Source organism: Bos javanicus, chromosome 1, assembly GCF_032452875.1.
Source record: "Bos javanicus breed banteng chromosome 1, ARS-OSU_banteng_1.0, whole genome shotgun sequence".
NCBI lineage: Eukaryota > Metazoa > Chordata > Mammalia > Artiodactyla > Bovidae > Bos > Bos javanicus.
The window spans coordinates 54,851,658-54,869,073 of NC_083868.1; positions in this window are offsets into that span (position 1 = coordinate 54,851,658).

Here is a 17,416-nt window from a genome sequence, read left to right on the forward strand (position 1 = left end):
CTTTTCATTTTGTTGATGATCTCCTTCACTGTGCAGAAGCACATTCAGTTGAGGTAGTCCCACTTGTTTATATTTGGCTCTATGGTTGTAAATTAATTGACCATATAAGCACGGGTTTATTTCTGATTCTGTATTCTGTTTCATTGATCCGGGTATTTTTTTTTTTTTAGCCAGTACTTTACCATTTCAATTACTGTAGCTTCTTTGTAGTATAGCTGAAAATCTGGGCTCATGATTCCTCCAGTTTGGTTCCTCTTTCTTAAGATTTCTTTGACAATCCAGTGTCTTTTCTGTTTCTGTACAAATTTTAGAATTATTTGTTCTGGTTTTGTGAAAATGCCTCTGACATTCATTTTTTATTTTTAAAATTTATTTTTATTTGGAAGATAATTGCTTTACAATGTTGTTTGGTTTCTGCTATACAACAATGTGAATCAGCTCTAAGTATACATATATCCTCTCCCAATTGAGCCTCCATCTCCTGCCATCCCACTCCTCCAGGTTGTCACAAAGCATGGAGCTGAGTTCCCTGTGTTATACAATAGCCTCCCATTAGTGGTTTTACACATTTCAATTCTATTTACTCAATTCATCCCCCTTTTCCTTCTGTGTTCATCAGTAACATTTTTCTAGATTTCAAATATATGCATTAATATATGATATTTATTTTTCTGTTTGTGACTTACTTCACTCTGTGTAATAGGCTCTAGGCTCATCTGCCTCAGTTCAGCTAGCTCAAATTCATTCCTTTTAGTGGCTGAGTAATACTCCACTATATGTATATATATATATATATATATATATATATATATATATATATATATATATATATTACAACTTCTTTTTCCATTCATCTGTTAATGAAAATCTGGGTTGCTTCCATGTCCTGGGTATTGCAAATAGTGCTGCAATGAACATTGGGGTAAATGTGTCTTTTTGAATTACGGTTTTCTCAGGGTATATACCCAGGAGTGGGATTGTTGGATCATATGGTAGATCTCTTCCTCACTTTTAAAGGAATATCCATATTGTTCTCCGTAGTGGCTGTATTAATTTACATTCCCACCAACAGTGCAGGAGGACTCCTTTTTGTCCACATCCTCTTCAGCATTTATTGTTTTTAGATTTTTTTTTTTTTTTGATGATGGCTGTTCTGACTACTACAATGATACCTCATGGTAGTTTCCATTTACATTTCTCCACCCTTATGGCAGAAAGAGAAGAGGAACTAAAAAGCCTCTTGATGAAAGTGAAAGAGGAGAGTGAAAAAGTTGGCTTAAAGCTCAACATTCAGAAAACGAAGATCATGGCATCTGGTCCCATCACTTCATGGGAAATAGATGGGGAAACAGTGGAAACAGTGTCAGACTTTATTTTTGGGGGGCTCCAAAATCACTGCAGATGGTGACTGCAGCCATGAAATTAAAAGACGCTTACTTCTTGGAAGAAAAGTTATGACCAACCTAGATAGCATATTCAAAAGCAGAGACATTACTTTGCCAACAAAGGTCTGTCTAGTCAAGGCTATGGTTTCTCCAGTGGTCATGTATGGATGTGAAAGTTGGACTGTGAAGAAGGCTGAGTGCTGAAGAATTAATGCTTTTGAACTGTGGTGTTGGAGAAGACTCTTGAGAGTCCCTTGGACTGCAAGAAGATCCAACAAGTCCATCCTAAAGGAGATCAGCCCTGGGATTTCTTTGGAAGAATGATGCTAAAGCTGAAACTCCAGTACTTTGGCCACCTCATGGGAAGAGTTGACTCATTGGAAAATACTCTGATGCTGGGAGGGATTGGGGGCAAGGAGAGAAGGGGATGACAGAGGATGAGATGGCTGGATGGCATCACTAAATCGATAGATGTGAGTCTGAGTGAACTCCGGGAGTTGGTGATGGACAGGGAGGCCTGGTGTGCTGCACTTCATGGGGTCGCAAAGAGTTGGACATGACTGAGCAACTGAACTCAACTGAACTGAACTGAATAATGAGTGATGTTGAGCATCTTTTCATGTTTGTTGGCTATTTGTATGTCTTCTTTGGAGAAATGTCTGTTTAGGTCTTCTGTTCATTTTTTGAGTTTGTTTTTCTGATATCGAGCTGCATAAGCTGCATATGTGTTCTGGAAATTAATCCTTTGTCAGTTGCTTCATTTGCAGTTATTTTGAGTCCTTAGGTAGGTTTATTCCTAAATATTTTATTCTTCTTCCTGTGATGGCAAATGGTACTGTTTTGTTAATTTCCCTTTCTGATCTTTCATTGTCAGTTTATGGAAATGCAGCTGATTTCTGCCTATTAATTTTGTACCCTGATACATTACCTAATCCACTGATGACCTCTGGTAGTTTTCTGGCCCCATTTTATATTTTTTATGTCATATTTTATATCTCTTTATCATTTTAGTATTTGTAGATGATTTGACTACTCTTGTCTTTTAACCTTCCTTTACAGGTGATTTATTTGCTATATTTAGTATATATTTATCTTATAAGTGAGATTTCCTTCTTTCATGTTTTATTATTTCTAGTTATGGCCTTTTCTTTTTCATTTAAGGAAGTACCTCTAACATTTCCTGTAAAGCTACAGCTGCTGCTGCTAAGTTACGTCAGTCATGTCCGACTGTGCGACCCCATAGACGGCAGCCCACCAGGCTCCACCGTCTCTGGGATTCTCCAAGCAAGAATACTGGAGTGGGTTGCCATTTCCTTCTTCAACGCATGAAAGTGAAAAGTCAAAGTGAAGTCGCTCAGTCATGTCCGACACTCAGCGACCCCATGGACTGTGGCCTACCAGGCTCCTCTGTCCATGGGATTCTCCAGGCGAGAGTACTGGAGTGGGGTGCTATCGCCTTCTCCGGTCCTGTAAAGCTAGTGGTGATGAATTCCTTTGCTGCTGCTGCTGCTGCTAAGTCACTTCAGTCATGTCCCACTCTGTATGACCCCATAGACGGAAGCCCACCAGGCTCCCCGTCCCTGGGATTCTCCAGGCAAGAACACTGGAGTGGGTTGCCATTTCCTTCTCCAATGCATGAAAGTGAAAAGTGAAAGGGAAGTCGTTCAGTCGTGTCCGACTCTTAGCGAACCCGTGGACTACAGCCTACCAGGCTCCTCCATCTATGGGATTTTCCAGGCAAGAGTACTGGATTGGGGTGCCATTGCCTTCTCCGGATGAATTCCTTTAGCCTTTGCTTATCTAGGAAACTCTTTATCCCTCTTTCAATTCTGAATGATAGCCTTGTTGAGTAGAGTATTTTTGATTGTAAGTTTTTCCTTTCAGTACCTTGAATATATCATGTTAGTTCCTTCTGGTATGTAATGTTTCTGCTGCAAATCAGCTGATAATTTTAAGGGATTTCCTGTATACATAACTAGTTGTTTTTCTCCTGGTGCTTTTAAGAGTCTCACTTTTACTTTTGGGCTTTAAATTATAATGTGTTTTGGTATGGATCTCTTTGGATTCATTTTGTTTGGTACTAGGTGCTTGTATATCTGTTTTCTTTACCACGTTAAGGAAGTGTTCAGTTGTTATTTCTTCAAATATATTTTCCCTTTTTTCTCTCCTTCTCATTTTGGCACCCCAATAATGCAAATGTTTGTGCCTTTAGTGTTGTCTAAGATGTCTCTCAAATTCTCCTCATTTAAATGTTTTTCTTCTACTGTTTCAGTTGAGTAATTTTCAGCATCATGTCTTCTGCATTGTTGATCTGTTCTTCTGTATCCTCTAATTTGCTATTGATTCCCCACTTTCAGTGTATTTTTTATTTCAGTTATGTATTCTTCAGTTCTGAATTAAAAAAAAAAAAATTTTCTATCTCTTTGTCTAAATTCTCACTGACTTCACCCATTCTTTCCTCAGTTCAGTGGGTATCTTTGTGACTATTACTTTGAACCCTTTATCTGGTAAATTGTTCCCATGTTGTTTTTTGTTTTCCTGAAGTTCTGCCTTATTTTTTTTTTTTTAATTAGGAACATGTCCCTTTATCTCCTCATTTTGCTTGAATTTCAGTATGTTTTCTAGTGTATTAGGTAGATCAGCTCTGTCTCTCAGTCTTGAAAGAGTGATATAGCAGATATCCTGTGGGGCCCAGTGGTGTAATCCCCCTGTTTCCCAGAGCCTGGTGCTCCAGGGGTTTCCCTTGTGTGGACTACATGAGCCCTCCTATTGTGGCTGGGCTGTGATTGTTGTGGATGTGCTGGTGGGCAGGGTTGGCTCCTAGGTCAGCTGGCTGTGAGGCCCAGCAGCAACTGTTGTGGGTGCTTTAGTGTGTTGGGCTAACCCACTGGAAGGGCACCAGGGCTGGCCAGGGCTGCCTGCCTGGTGGGGTGGCCCGGGAGTCACTTTGAAGGAGTTCCAGTGTAGGTAAGTTGGGTGGGGCTGGTACTCAGGGGAACACAAGGGCAAGCTGCACCATCATGTTAGCTGTGTTGATGCAGAGTGACAGAAACAGCACCAGCCAGTGCCAGGTAAGTTAGGTAACAGAGTAAAAAATGGCACCTACCTTGTAACTTCACAACCTACCATTGAGTTTTGTTTTGAAATCCCAAGTAAATTGAATTTTGATAATTTCTTCATTTGGAGGAAATGACTGGTATGTGAGGAATTAGAAATTGTATAGTCTATTGTAGAAAATATATTTTTTTCTGAATGTAATTTCATATCAGTTGTGGAACATTCCACTCAATCTCTGCTTCTCCAGCACATGCTTTAAAATCAGTCAGTGAATCTTTTCATATGACCAACGTGCTTTTCAAGCTGCTGACTTTATGCTAGAACTCGGAGCAGGTGTGTTTGTATGTGACCCTTCAAGAGTAGGGTCTTGGTTTCCCACAGCCCTCCAGTTCTCCTGGTCATTGATTTCCAAAGCCAGACATCATGAGGGGTCATCTTCCCAATGAAGGTCCCATTGGCTGGGGAGCTAAACATACAGCTGGGACTCCAACATGCAGCTGGGACCCCTTGCTTCTCAATGAGATCCTTCATGGTTGTGATATATTTCATGCTTTGGGGCTGCTGCACCCTTGGTGTGAGTTCTGACTAGAGTGTGTCTCCTTCTTACTTATCCTGCTGTGGCCTTTTATTTGTATTCTTAGTCTTAGAAAATCAGTCTAGTCTTCAGATCATTCTCTGGGATAGTTGTTCTATGTGTTGTTGTAGTTTGGTGTGCCTGTGGGAGGAAGTAAGCTCAGGCTCTCCCTACTCTGCTATCTTGATCTGGTTTTCCAAAAATGTAAGCATTACATTTTTATTCTTCAATAAAGCAGTAAACTCCAAGGCTAAGAATTCCTGGATAGCCCTCATCTGCCAGGGATCTACTTCCATCATGGCATTGCTGAGGAAAAATTTTGTTAAGAGAAAACTCTGTACCAATTTGGGCTTCGCAGGTGGCTCAGTGGTAGAGTCTGCCACAATGCAGGAGGCGTGGGTTTGATCCCTGGGTCAGAAAGATCCCCAGTAGAAGGAAATGGCTACCCACTCCAGTATTCTTGCCTGGAGAATCTCATGAACAGAGGAGCTTGGCATGCAACAGTCCATGGGTTGCAAAGCGTGGGACACAACTTGGTGACTAACAATGACTGCATACGCCAGTTTACACTGCGCAGTAGCCTAATGTACTACCTTCATGTTGTCAACAGACATGTTTTAGAGCTAGAAATAGCATAATTTTTGAAAGTGCAATTCCTTAATACAAGAGGTTTTGATTTATGGGTAGTTTTGAAACAAAAATCTATTCATTTTACAAGTCTCAGTAAAGGGTGTTGCAAGGAATTTTTGTAAATCTGATGTTATTGTGTTTAAAGTGAATCTATAAAGACAAAGTGAATCTCTAAGGAATTCAGTTTTTTCTTCCTCAAAACAAATTCTACATTTTATTTCCTCAGCTTATGTGAGGGGTAATTTTATGTCAATGTGACTGGGCTAAGGGATGCCTAGATAGCTGGTAAACCGATATTTCTGGATGTGTCTGTGAGCATGTTTCTGGGAGAGATTAGGATTTGAATCCATAGACTGAATAAAGATTGTATCAATGCAGATGGGCATCATCTAATCCCCTGGGGTCCTGAATAGAGAAAAAGGAGGGAGGAGCAGTGAATTTGCTCACTTTGGTGCAGCTGAAACACCCATCTTCTTTTGCCCATAGACATCAGTACCCTGGCTCTTAGACCTTGGGACTTGGCCTGGGAATTCTAACATTGGTTCCTCTGGTTTCATAAGTCTTCAGACTCTGACTGAATTATAGCACTGTTTTCCTGGCTCTCCAGCTTGCAGATGGCAGATTGTGGGAATTCTTGGTCTCTGCAATCGAATTTTGATAGAAAATTTCCCTTTATATGTCTATGTATATCCTATTGGTTCTGTTTCTCTGGAGAACTCTAATATAACCAATACATGATAGGGAAATCAGGAACCTTGAATAGCATTTTGAATTTTCTCTTGGTTCTATGCTGACAGCATCTAAGACTTACTTACTGTAGGTGCTCAACAGAGATCTCTTTGAAGAAAGAGGAGGAGGAGGAGGGAGTAATGATTTATAGAAATAAAAAGGAAAAAGTTGTGATAATCAACAAGAGACCTTCAACAACCTATTACTATTCTTTTTTTTTTCTTTTACTGAGTTCCAGTCTTCACTATTCTTTACTGGATCATTGCTGAGACAAAGCAAGTGTTACTTTTCTGTTTCCTTCTACTTCTAAACACTACTTAACACTAATTTATTTTATTCCTTCCTGTAGTCTCCTGTGAGGATGTGTGTGTGTGTGTGTGGCTGCAGTGTGCACATTGCAATATCTTGGTTCCCTGACCAGGGATTGAATCCATGCCACCTGCAGTCCAAGTGCAGAGTCCTAACCATGGGACCATCAGGGGATTCCCTCATGTGAGGATTTTTAATCCTTCATTTCAGTTCAGTTCAGTTCAGTCGCTCAGTCCTGTCCGACTCTTTGCGACCCCATGAATCGCAGCACGCCAGGCCTCCCTGTCCATCACCAACTCCCAGAGTTCACTCAGACTCATGTCCATCAAGTCAGTGATGCCATCAGCCATCTCATCCTCTGTCGTCCTCTTCTCCTCCTGCCCCCAATCCATCCCAGCATCAGAGTCTTTTCCAGTCAGTCAACTCTTCGCATGAGGTGGCCAGAAAATACTGGAGTTTCAGCTTTAGCATCATTCCTTCCAAAGAAATCCCAGGGCTGATCTCCTTCAGAATGGACTGGTTTGATCTCCTTGCAGTCCAAGGGACTCTCAAGAGTCTTCTCCAACACCACAGTTCAAAAGCATCAATTCTTCAGCACTCAGCCTTCTTCACAGTCCAACTCTCACATCCATACATGACCACAGGAAAAACCATAGCCTTGACTAGACGGAACTTTGTTGGCAAAGTAATGTCTCTGCTTTTGAATATGCTATCTAGGTTGGTCATTACTTTCCTTTCAAGGAGTAAGTGTCTTTTAATTTCATGGCTGCAGTCACCATCTGCAGTGATTTTGGAACCCCAAAAAATAAAGTCTGACACCATTTCCAATTTTTCCCCATTTATTTCCCATGAAGTGATGGGACCGGATGCCATGATCTTCATTTTCTGAATGATGAACTTTAAGCCAACTTTTTCACTCTCCACTTTCACTTTCATCAAGAGGCTTTTTAGTTCCTCTTTACTTTCTGCCATAAGGGTGGTGTCATCTGCATATCTGAGGTTATTGATATTTCTCCTGGCAATCTTGATTCCAGCTTGTGTTTCTTCCAGTCCAGCGTTTCTCATGATGTACTCTGCATAGAAGTTAAATAAGCAGGGTGACAATATACAGCCTTGATGTACTCCTTTTCCTATTTGGAACCAGTCTGTTGTTCCACGTCCAGTTCTAACAGTTGCTTCCTGACCTGCATACAGATTTATCAAGAGGCAGATCAGGTGGGCTGGTATTCCCATCTCTTTCAGAATTTTCCACAGTTTATTGTGATCCACACAGTCAAAGGGTTTGGCATAGTCAATAAAGCAGAAATAGGTGTTTTTCTGGAACTCTCTTGCTTTTTCCGTGATCCAGCAGATGCTGGCAATTTGATCCCCAGTTCCTCTGCCTTTTCTAAAACCAGCTTGAACATCAGGAAGTTCACAGTTCACGTATTGCTGAAGCCTGTCTTGGAGAATTTTGAGCATTACTTTACTAGCGTGTGAGATGAGTGCAATTATGCAGTAGTTTGAGCGTTCTTTTGCATTGCCTTTCTTTGGGATACAATGTTAGAAGTTGGGCTTAGGAGAAAATCATGCGATAAGGATTTAAAGAATGTATCACAGAGTATGCAGGTGGCAAACACTCAGTAAATAGCTATTATTATTATTATCATATAGAATATCACCATAGTTTGATCCATATCTTATTTTATAGCCAAGGAAACTGAAGTCCTGTAAGGTTGCCCAAGGTAAAATCAAGAACTATTCTCAGAAGTAGAATCAAACATAGATTCTCTTGAAACTTTACCTATGCTTTCTAAAACATGTTCTAGCCTGTGACAGAGGTAATATTATGATTCTTATTAGATCCTATTTAGTACTCTTCTTTCTGGGCATACCCATTATATTTTTCAATATTCTTAGATTGGGAACATGGATTAACCTTTGGACAGTGGGATATGGTCAGAATTTATTTAAGTCAGTTTTCAGGACTTGTACTTAAAATACCCCATGTGATATCCCTGAGCTTCCTCTGCCATGACCTTAGACACCGTGTGTTTCAGATGGTTTAACTCTCTTATGGTAGGGGCCCAGATTCCTGAATAATAACTTAAAGGGGAGCCATTGAGAGGAACATCTTACATTTCACTGGTAACAAAAGAAAAATAGTTTGTTGTGTTAAACCACTAAGATTTCAGTATTTCATTGTTACTGTAGCATATCCTTTTCCAGCTAAGCCTGTGGTAAAATGTAGGCTTCAATGCAAAGTGTGTTTTTATCTACTCTACAAACCTCATTTGTCTTTTCTATTTTCAGTGGTAAAACAACCCATGACTAATTTTAATGATAAAGAACACTGATTAATTTGCTCCCTATCTCTTTATTTCTCTGTCTTTTTTTCATTTAAATTAGCTATAGATAAACTCTGATGTTGGGTAAATTTCTCATGGGCTGTCTGCCTCAGTTTCCTCAATATGAATTAGAAGTAATGATATTTCCCTACACAAGGCTGTCAGAAAGATGAATGTGTTGAAAATTATTAGAAAAGGAGTGTATAAGCGTAGAGCATTATGTTATTATTATGTTAGTCTTATAAGAATAGTGAAAGGTGGTCCTGTGCTATAAATCTGGAAAATGTTATAAAGGAGAGATTTATTATTTGTTCTGTATTTTTTTTTTTTTGTAGAATTGGAAAAATTGTTTTAGGTTACATAACTAATCTACTTATCTTAAAACTTGAAGGCATCTTAACATGTCTACATGAATATTTAAAATCCTTCAGGGCACAGATATTAAAATGTTATATGAGATAAAGTGATTGATATAAAGAAAAGCATGGTTGGCTTTTCATGCAGTTTCATATTGCTGTACAAATTTTCGGTTGTTTCCAGCCTCTGCATAAATGAAAAATAGTTACAATACCTAGGGGCTTAGTGAACCTTGTTAAAAAATAATGTGAATAATGGTTGATCTTACAAGGAGACCAGACTTTAAAAAATTTAATTCTTAATAGGCATATGTTACATTTTAAAGCAGTGTTAATATTTAACCATAATTAGTCTTTAAACTTAGATGATTATTATAAAGCATTCTTCATAGTCTTCTTGAGCCATAACTTAATTATGCAAGCTATATTTATTTTTAACTTTGAGATGCTCTTAAAGTGCCCTCAAGTATATTTAGTCCTCAAATATATTTCATCTATAATATATTTAATCACATTAGTCATGGTTAAAAATAGAGTAATAGAATCAACCACAAAATAATCATTCTCTTGCTTCTTACATCCACCTGATTTGTAGAGGAACTATCTTTCCTAAAATTCCACTTGAATGTTTGATAATCCTTACAGAGTGGCCAGTGTATGCTCCACAGACCCCTGTACTTCACAGTACCATGAAATTGGCCTTTGCTTCTCTTCACCACTGGCTCACTGGGTGACATGTCCTGTCTTTTGGTATACAAAGCAGGAACCTGGTACTGATAGCTGTGAGGTACCACCTGTTCTGGTACCGATGCCTGCCAACATGCTGTAAAGTTGTTAATGCATGATGCTTAAGCCAATGGTGTTTGAACCAGTGGTCTTTGTGATGTGAGCCTTGGCATGAAGAGGCTTCTACCAAATGCTGCTCAAAGTCTCATAATTGCACATGTTACACTACTGTGGGTGACAGCCAGGATCTCCACTTATGCTGATAATGCCTAATATTGAGGGTATCATTTTTACTACAGAGATTGTGGCACACAGCTCATTCACCACCTCCCCACTCCATTTTGCTCTAATTTCCATTACTGATAATTCAGGAATGAGTCATTAGGACAAGACCTGGGCAGAGAACAAACCTGATTGGTAATAACCATGCTCTTTTCAGAATCCCTTCTTCAGTCTAATTCTTACTCTTTTTTTAACCCCCATGGGACTGACCTAATTTTCCTCTTCCTTTTTGGAATTCATAGTTTAATATTCAACCCTCTTTATTTTTGGAGACCTTACAATGATGTGGATATGTAATGTGATTAGACAAATAGGAAATCAAATGTATTGATCTTGGTAAATATCTAAACCTCCTTCAGACCTTCTGCAAACTATATTGAAGAATGTTCATTAGCTTGAATCTCAAGTGGGGCTTCCCCCCTTTCACCCCATATATGTCTCTTGGGACATACACTTTCTTATAGAACTAGATGAGGGGTTGCTGGAGGAGTATATAAGTCAGGGAACATTTATTTTTTTGTGTGTTTTAAAAATGGGTTATGTGCTAACACAGGCTTCCCCAGTGGCTTAGCAGGTAAAGAACCCGCCTGCAATGTAGGAGACACAGGAGAAACCGTTTAGATCCCTGGAGTCAGAAAGATCCCCAGGAGAAGGAAACTGCAACCCACTCCAGTTTTCTTACCTGGAGAATCCCATGCACAGAAGGGCCTGGTGGGTTATAATCCAAAGGATCTCAAAGAGTCGGACATGACTGTGACTGAGCACACATGTGAAAACATATTTGAATGTTAATTACTCAGTAAATTAGGCAAGGCTGAAGGTATAGGAGAGAGACTAGGGAGCTGTTGGAATAAATTCCATGAAACCAGGGACTGCCTTCAGAAGAGCTCTGGACATAACCAGCCTTTGACAACAGAAGGGACTCTCGTGCCCACTGTCTTACATGAGGATAGTTGTACCGTCAGAGTGCTGCCTGTAATTTTTCTCTTCCATGTATGCTGAGCTCATTTCTACTCCTTCATCCAGATACTGTGCAGGAACACCCTTCCTTACACCTGCCCCTCTCCTATTTGATCCAGAAAAAGTGAAAGTTGCTAAGTCATGTCCGACTCTTTTGTGACCCCATGGACTGTAGCCCGGCAGGATCCTCTGTCCATGGAATTCTCCAGGCGAGAACACAGGAGTGGGTTGCCATTCCCTACTCCAGGAGATCTTCCCTACTCAGGGTTCAAAACCACATCTTTTGCATTGATAGGTGGATTCTTTACCACTAGTGCCACCCGGGAAGCCAGATTCACCTGATTTGTGTTCACCCAGCAGAGATGCTTTTACCATAGAGTTTCTCATAGTCTATTATAACTGCTGAAACTGTTTATTTCTAAGTTGCTCCTGTTAGTTTGTAAACTCCTTGAGAAGTGTCTCTAATTTATTTCTTTTTATTGTGCTGAAATATACGTAACATAAAATTTAGCCTTTTAACCATTTTTAACTGCTTAGTTATATGGCGTTAAGTGTATCACATTGTTGTGCTACTGTCGCCACCATCCATCTCCAGAACTTTTTAATCTTCTCCAGCTGAAACTCTGCACCCATTAAACACTAACCAGCAATTCTTCCCTCCCACATTCCCTGGCAGCCACCATCTAATTTATTTTTTTAGTGTCATGACAAATGCAGTACTTGTTTATTTAGTAAATGAATAAAGGTACTCATTAATTTTTGATAATCTTCCAGTGAAAATATGGACCAATGCCTTTAAATTTGGAATTGTTAGGTAGGTAGAATAGGGAAAAAGAGTCCAAAATGGTGGTGGCTAAAAGACAAGGAAGGTCCGAGGACCAGAGTGAAGACTTCAGGCAGAACAAACAGAACAAACAGCACTCCTGGCTAAGCCCAATTTGCATAGGGCAGGCCCAGGTGGAGGAAAAAACATAAAAGGAGGAGCCAAAGTGCTTTCTCTCGGACTCTCTCTCCCGCATGCATGCGTGTGTGCTCTCTCTCTCTTTCTCTCTCTCTCTCTTTCTCCCTCCCCACACACTCCTCCACTCTCTTCTCTTCGAGTCTTGGATTCTCCTGCTATCTTCTAAATAAAATGGAGCTGTAACACTGATTTGCCTAAGAGCTGTAACATGGTTTGTCCAAGACCTGAGAGCTGTGATGCACCGAGGGCTTTAATGTCCGTTGCTTCAAATCTTTGTTGTGATGAGACAAAGAACCGAGGAACATACACTCACGTGACAGAATGATTATCTTAACTCTACACTAGTCAAATGAAAAATATATCACAATTTATTCTAATCACATTGTGCCCTTATTTGATGAAAGAACATCATGGTTAAAAAAAAGGACTCTGAATATAAGTGAATGAAAGTCAAACTCCAAAGATGGATATGTGCAAAACATAGCATCTAGATTACAAAAAATATAAACACAAAGGGATTCAATTATCAGTAACCTTTACAAGTAAGTATAAGAACAAAAATAATCATTAGTTTCATAACAATGCCAAATAAATGACAATGTCAGCTATCATAATTATGGAATTAGGGCAAAGGAAAAGATTACACAAGTGAGCATTTTTGTTGTTACAGAAACATTGTTGTTCAATGACTGGGTTGCAGAAGATGCTTATAAGTAGCAGCTAAAAATAACAAGATTAAATCAAATTTTTGATTTTAATAAATAATTGGACTTTTGGGGGGAGATATAAGCAGTATTATTTCACAACTTTATAGTACTTTCTTCAAGCCTTATTTTGATAAACATATGAAGCTTGAAAGTTAGCTAAAGTATTTTCGAACTTGTTGCTTCTGATGGCATCTTATTGCAGTTAAAAAATAAAGCATGAGCTTCCTGAGTATCACAGGTGTATTTGCAATAATACATGAATGACAATAGGAAATCCTTCCAAAACAACAAACTCCTGTTGGCATTGTTAGAACTGGCTTCCTCTCTTATGCTATGCCTGAGGTAAAGATGTGCATATTGGCATTAAGGCTGCAGTAACAACTCAGCTTTTCTAGAATATAGGCTAATATCTTGAGTCACATAGAGACAAAAATAATCTAAAGCAAGGTGTCAGTTTTCAGTGATGAAACTCAGTCATGTGAAATTGGTGCATGTTCTCACTGATGAGACAAGAAAATCTGGTCAAAGAAGGTCAGAGTACTAGTGAGGAAAGAGAACATTCCTAACAAAATGATGCAAATATATAGTTTCAACCCGATTCCATTCAATTTCACTGAATTATTTTTTTTTCCAACTACAATTTTATTTTATTTTTAAACTTTACAGAATTGTATTTGTTTTGCCAAATATCAGAATGAATCCGCCACAGGTATACATGTGTTCCCCATCCTGAACCCTCCTCCCTCCTCCCTCCCCATACCATCCCTCTGGGTCATCCCAGTGCCCTAGCCCCAAGCATCCAGTATCGTGCATTGAACCTGGACTGGCAACTTGTTTCACACATGATATTTTACATGTTTCAATGCCATTCTCCCAAATCTTCCCACCCTCTCCCTCTCCCACAGAGTCCATAAGACTGTTCTATACATCAGTGTCTCTTTTGCTGTCTCGTACACAGGATTATTGTTACCATCTTTCTAAATTCCATATATATGCGTTAGTATACTGTATTGGTGTTTTTCTTTCTCATTTACTTCACTCTGTATAATAGGCTTCAGTTTCATCCACCTCATTAGAACTGCTTCAAATCTATTCTTTTTAATGGCTGAGTAATACTCCATTGTGTATATGTACCATAGCTTTCTTATCCATTCATCTGCTGATGGACATCTAGGTTGCTTCCATGTCCTAGCTATTATAAACAGTGCTGCGATGAACATTGGGGTACACGTATCTCTTTCCCTTCTGGTTTCCTCAGTGTGTATGCCCAGCAGTGGGATTGCTGGGTCATAAGGCAGTTCTATTTCCAGTTTTTTAAGAAATCTCCACACTGTTCTCCATAGTGGCTGTACTAGTTTGCATTCCCACCAACAGTGTAAGAGGGTTCCCTTTTCTCCACACCCTCTCCAGCATTTATTAGTTGTAGACTTTTGGATCACAGCCATTCTGACTGGTGTGAAATGGTACCTCCTAGTGGTTTTGATTTGCATTTCTCTGATAATGTCACTGAATTATTTTTATAATGCAAGATGATGCTTTAAAATATAGAAAGCCATGTAACTTTATACTATAAGACATTATTTAGATCATTTAATAGTTTTAAGTAATAGCCTAGAAGTAGCCGATAATGTTGAGAAGCTGGGTTTAAGATGTCAGGGGGGCATTTTAGTTCTGTTTACCAGCTGTGAGACTTAGGCTAAAATCTGTAACTTTTCTAAGTTTTAGTGCTCTTTTCTGTAAAATGAAGAGACTAAGCTAGATAATTGAAGAACCCTCTAAAGCTATAACATTTACAAACAGAACGGACATCAAACTGGTATTTCTTCCTTACATCAACTTCATCAGGGTTTGCAAGTACTGTCAGATGTACAATATTGAGCCTACTGAAATGCCTTGAAGTTGCCTGTTGTATATCTTCCAGATGATTTCTACTGTATGCATCTGGCCCATAAAATATTGAATTATCAGTTTTGATCAACAGGCTTAAGTTCATTAGATGGGCTCACATACTGAGACACATGGTAGAATTGGGATCTGTTTTTCTTGCTTCTAAGGAACAATTTATAATGAAAAGATTGAACATTTTTCTTCCAGAAGATAATGAAAATTGATTTCTTTACCCCAAATCAAGCTTTCACATTCCAAGAAAGGAACTCTGAAAAAAATTTGCTTTTAAAACTTGTAGTCTCTCTGATCCCTCAAGGGTAAAATGGTATAATGCCATTTAAGTGATGGAAAACAATGTACACTTCATTTTACTCTTTTGTGCAAGTAAATACTACTTCAGGGACCTTAAATTTTAAGCAAAAGTTTTATCTCCCAAGTTTTACCTTAGTAGCATTTACAATGATTGAATATAGGGTAGACTTTGTATTTGGGAAACCTTGCTGGGAGAAATATCAATAACCTCAGATATGCATATGCAGATGACCTTATGGCATATGCAGATGCCACCCTTATGGCAGAAAGTGAAGAAGAACTAAAGAGCCTCTTGATGAAAATAAAAGAGGAGGGTGAAAAAGTTGGCTTCAAGCTCAACATTCAGAAAACGAAGATCATGGCATCTGGTCCCATCACTTCATGGCAAATAGATGGGAAAATAGTGGAAACAGTGGACACTTTATGTTTTGGGGCTCCAAAATCACTGCAGATGGTGACTGCAGCCATGAAATTAAAAGATGCTTACTCCTTGAAAAGAAAGTTATGACCAACCTAGACAGCATATTAAAAAGCAAAGACATTACTTTGCCAACAAAGGTCTGTCTAGTCAAGGCTATGGTTTTTCCAGTGGTCATGTATGGATGTGAAAGTTGGACTATAAAGAAAGCTGAGCGCCGAAGAATAGATGCTTTTGAACTGTGGTGTTGGAGAAGACTCTTGAGAGTCCCTTGAGTTGCAAGGAAATCCAACCAGTCCATCCTAAAGGAGATCAGTCCTGAGTGTTCACTGGAAGGACTGATGTTGAAGCTGAAACCTCAGTACTTTGGCCACCTGATATGAAGAGCTGACTTATTTGAAAAGACTCTGATGCTGGGAAAGATTGAGGGTGGGAGGAGAAGGAGACGACAGAGGATGAGATGGCTGGATAGCATCACCAACTCAATGGGCATGAGTTTGGGTAAACTCTGGGAGTTGGTGATGGACAAGTAGGCCTGGCATGTTCTGGTCCATGGGGTTGCAAAGAGTCAGACACGACTGAGAGACTGAACTGAACTGAACTGAACATTTATAATGATTGAACATAGGGCAGACTTTGCATTTGGGAAACCTTGAGAAACTTACACAGGAGACCAAAGTTTTTAATTTTTAATTAAAATCCATCTTCTCTCTTTTTAAAATGATAGTTTTAAATTGTTTCCATTATGCCACTCATAATAAGTTTCTTATTTTGAAGATCTCTGTTTGAGTTAAATGGTAAAAAGTCTGGAGATGAATATGTATGCATTTTGTTTTTAGAAAGTCCTAACAGACTTCTCTTTTGCCTTCACTGTTGGAACATGTAAAACCAAATTTAGTGTCCATTTGAATTGCATTTATTGTCCCTTATCTCTATGATGTATAACTTAACTTTTCTAACCATATATGTAGTTTTTATCCTGTAAAAAATGGGATTTTCTTCCTTACTCTGTTTTGAAAACTTAAACTAGTCCTTGCTACATGACTTGCCAGATTGTCATTGTGATGAATGTTTCTGTCTTCCCCAAATTCATATGTTGAAACCCTACCATCCATCCCCAATGTGATGATTTCAGGAGGCAGGGACTTTAGGAGGTAATTAGAATTAGATGAGGTCATGCAGGCTCCATCCTATTAGTGAGGATAATATCTTTTTAAGAGTTAGAAAAGATCATCTTCTATGCCCTAGGTTCTGTGCGAAGTTCCAAGAATATCATATATAACAGATAAGAGACTTGGTCTTTAGGCTCTTGAAACTTAAGATCTAATAACGAGTCAGATATAAAATGTTCTTCAAAAATAAGACAGTGGAAACAAGTATTATGTTGTTGTTCAGTTGCTAAGTCATGTCCAACTCTTTTGTGACCCCATGGACTGTAGCCCACCTGGCTTCCCTAATGATGGGATTTTCCAGCCATGAATACTGGAGTGGGCTGCCATTTCCTTCTTAAGGACATCTTCCTGACCTAGGGATTGGACCCAGGTCTGCTGCATTGGCAGGAGAGTTCTTTACCACTGGACCACCAGGGAATCCCCAAGTATTATGAGGTTCAGTAATTAGTTTATAACTTTTTCTAGTTATTTTTCCCTTTTATCTACTAATCTATTTTTATTATACAAAAAGTAGAACTAATGTTAGGATTTGCCTAAATACAGCCCCTAAAAGCAAAATATCTGAGCAATGTGTAGTATTGCATTTATATTTAACCAAACATTTTACAAACAAGATAATATGGC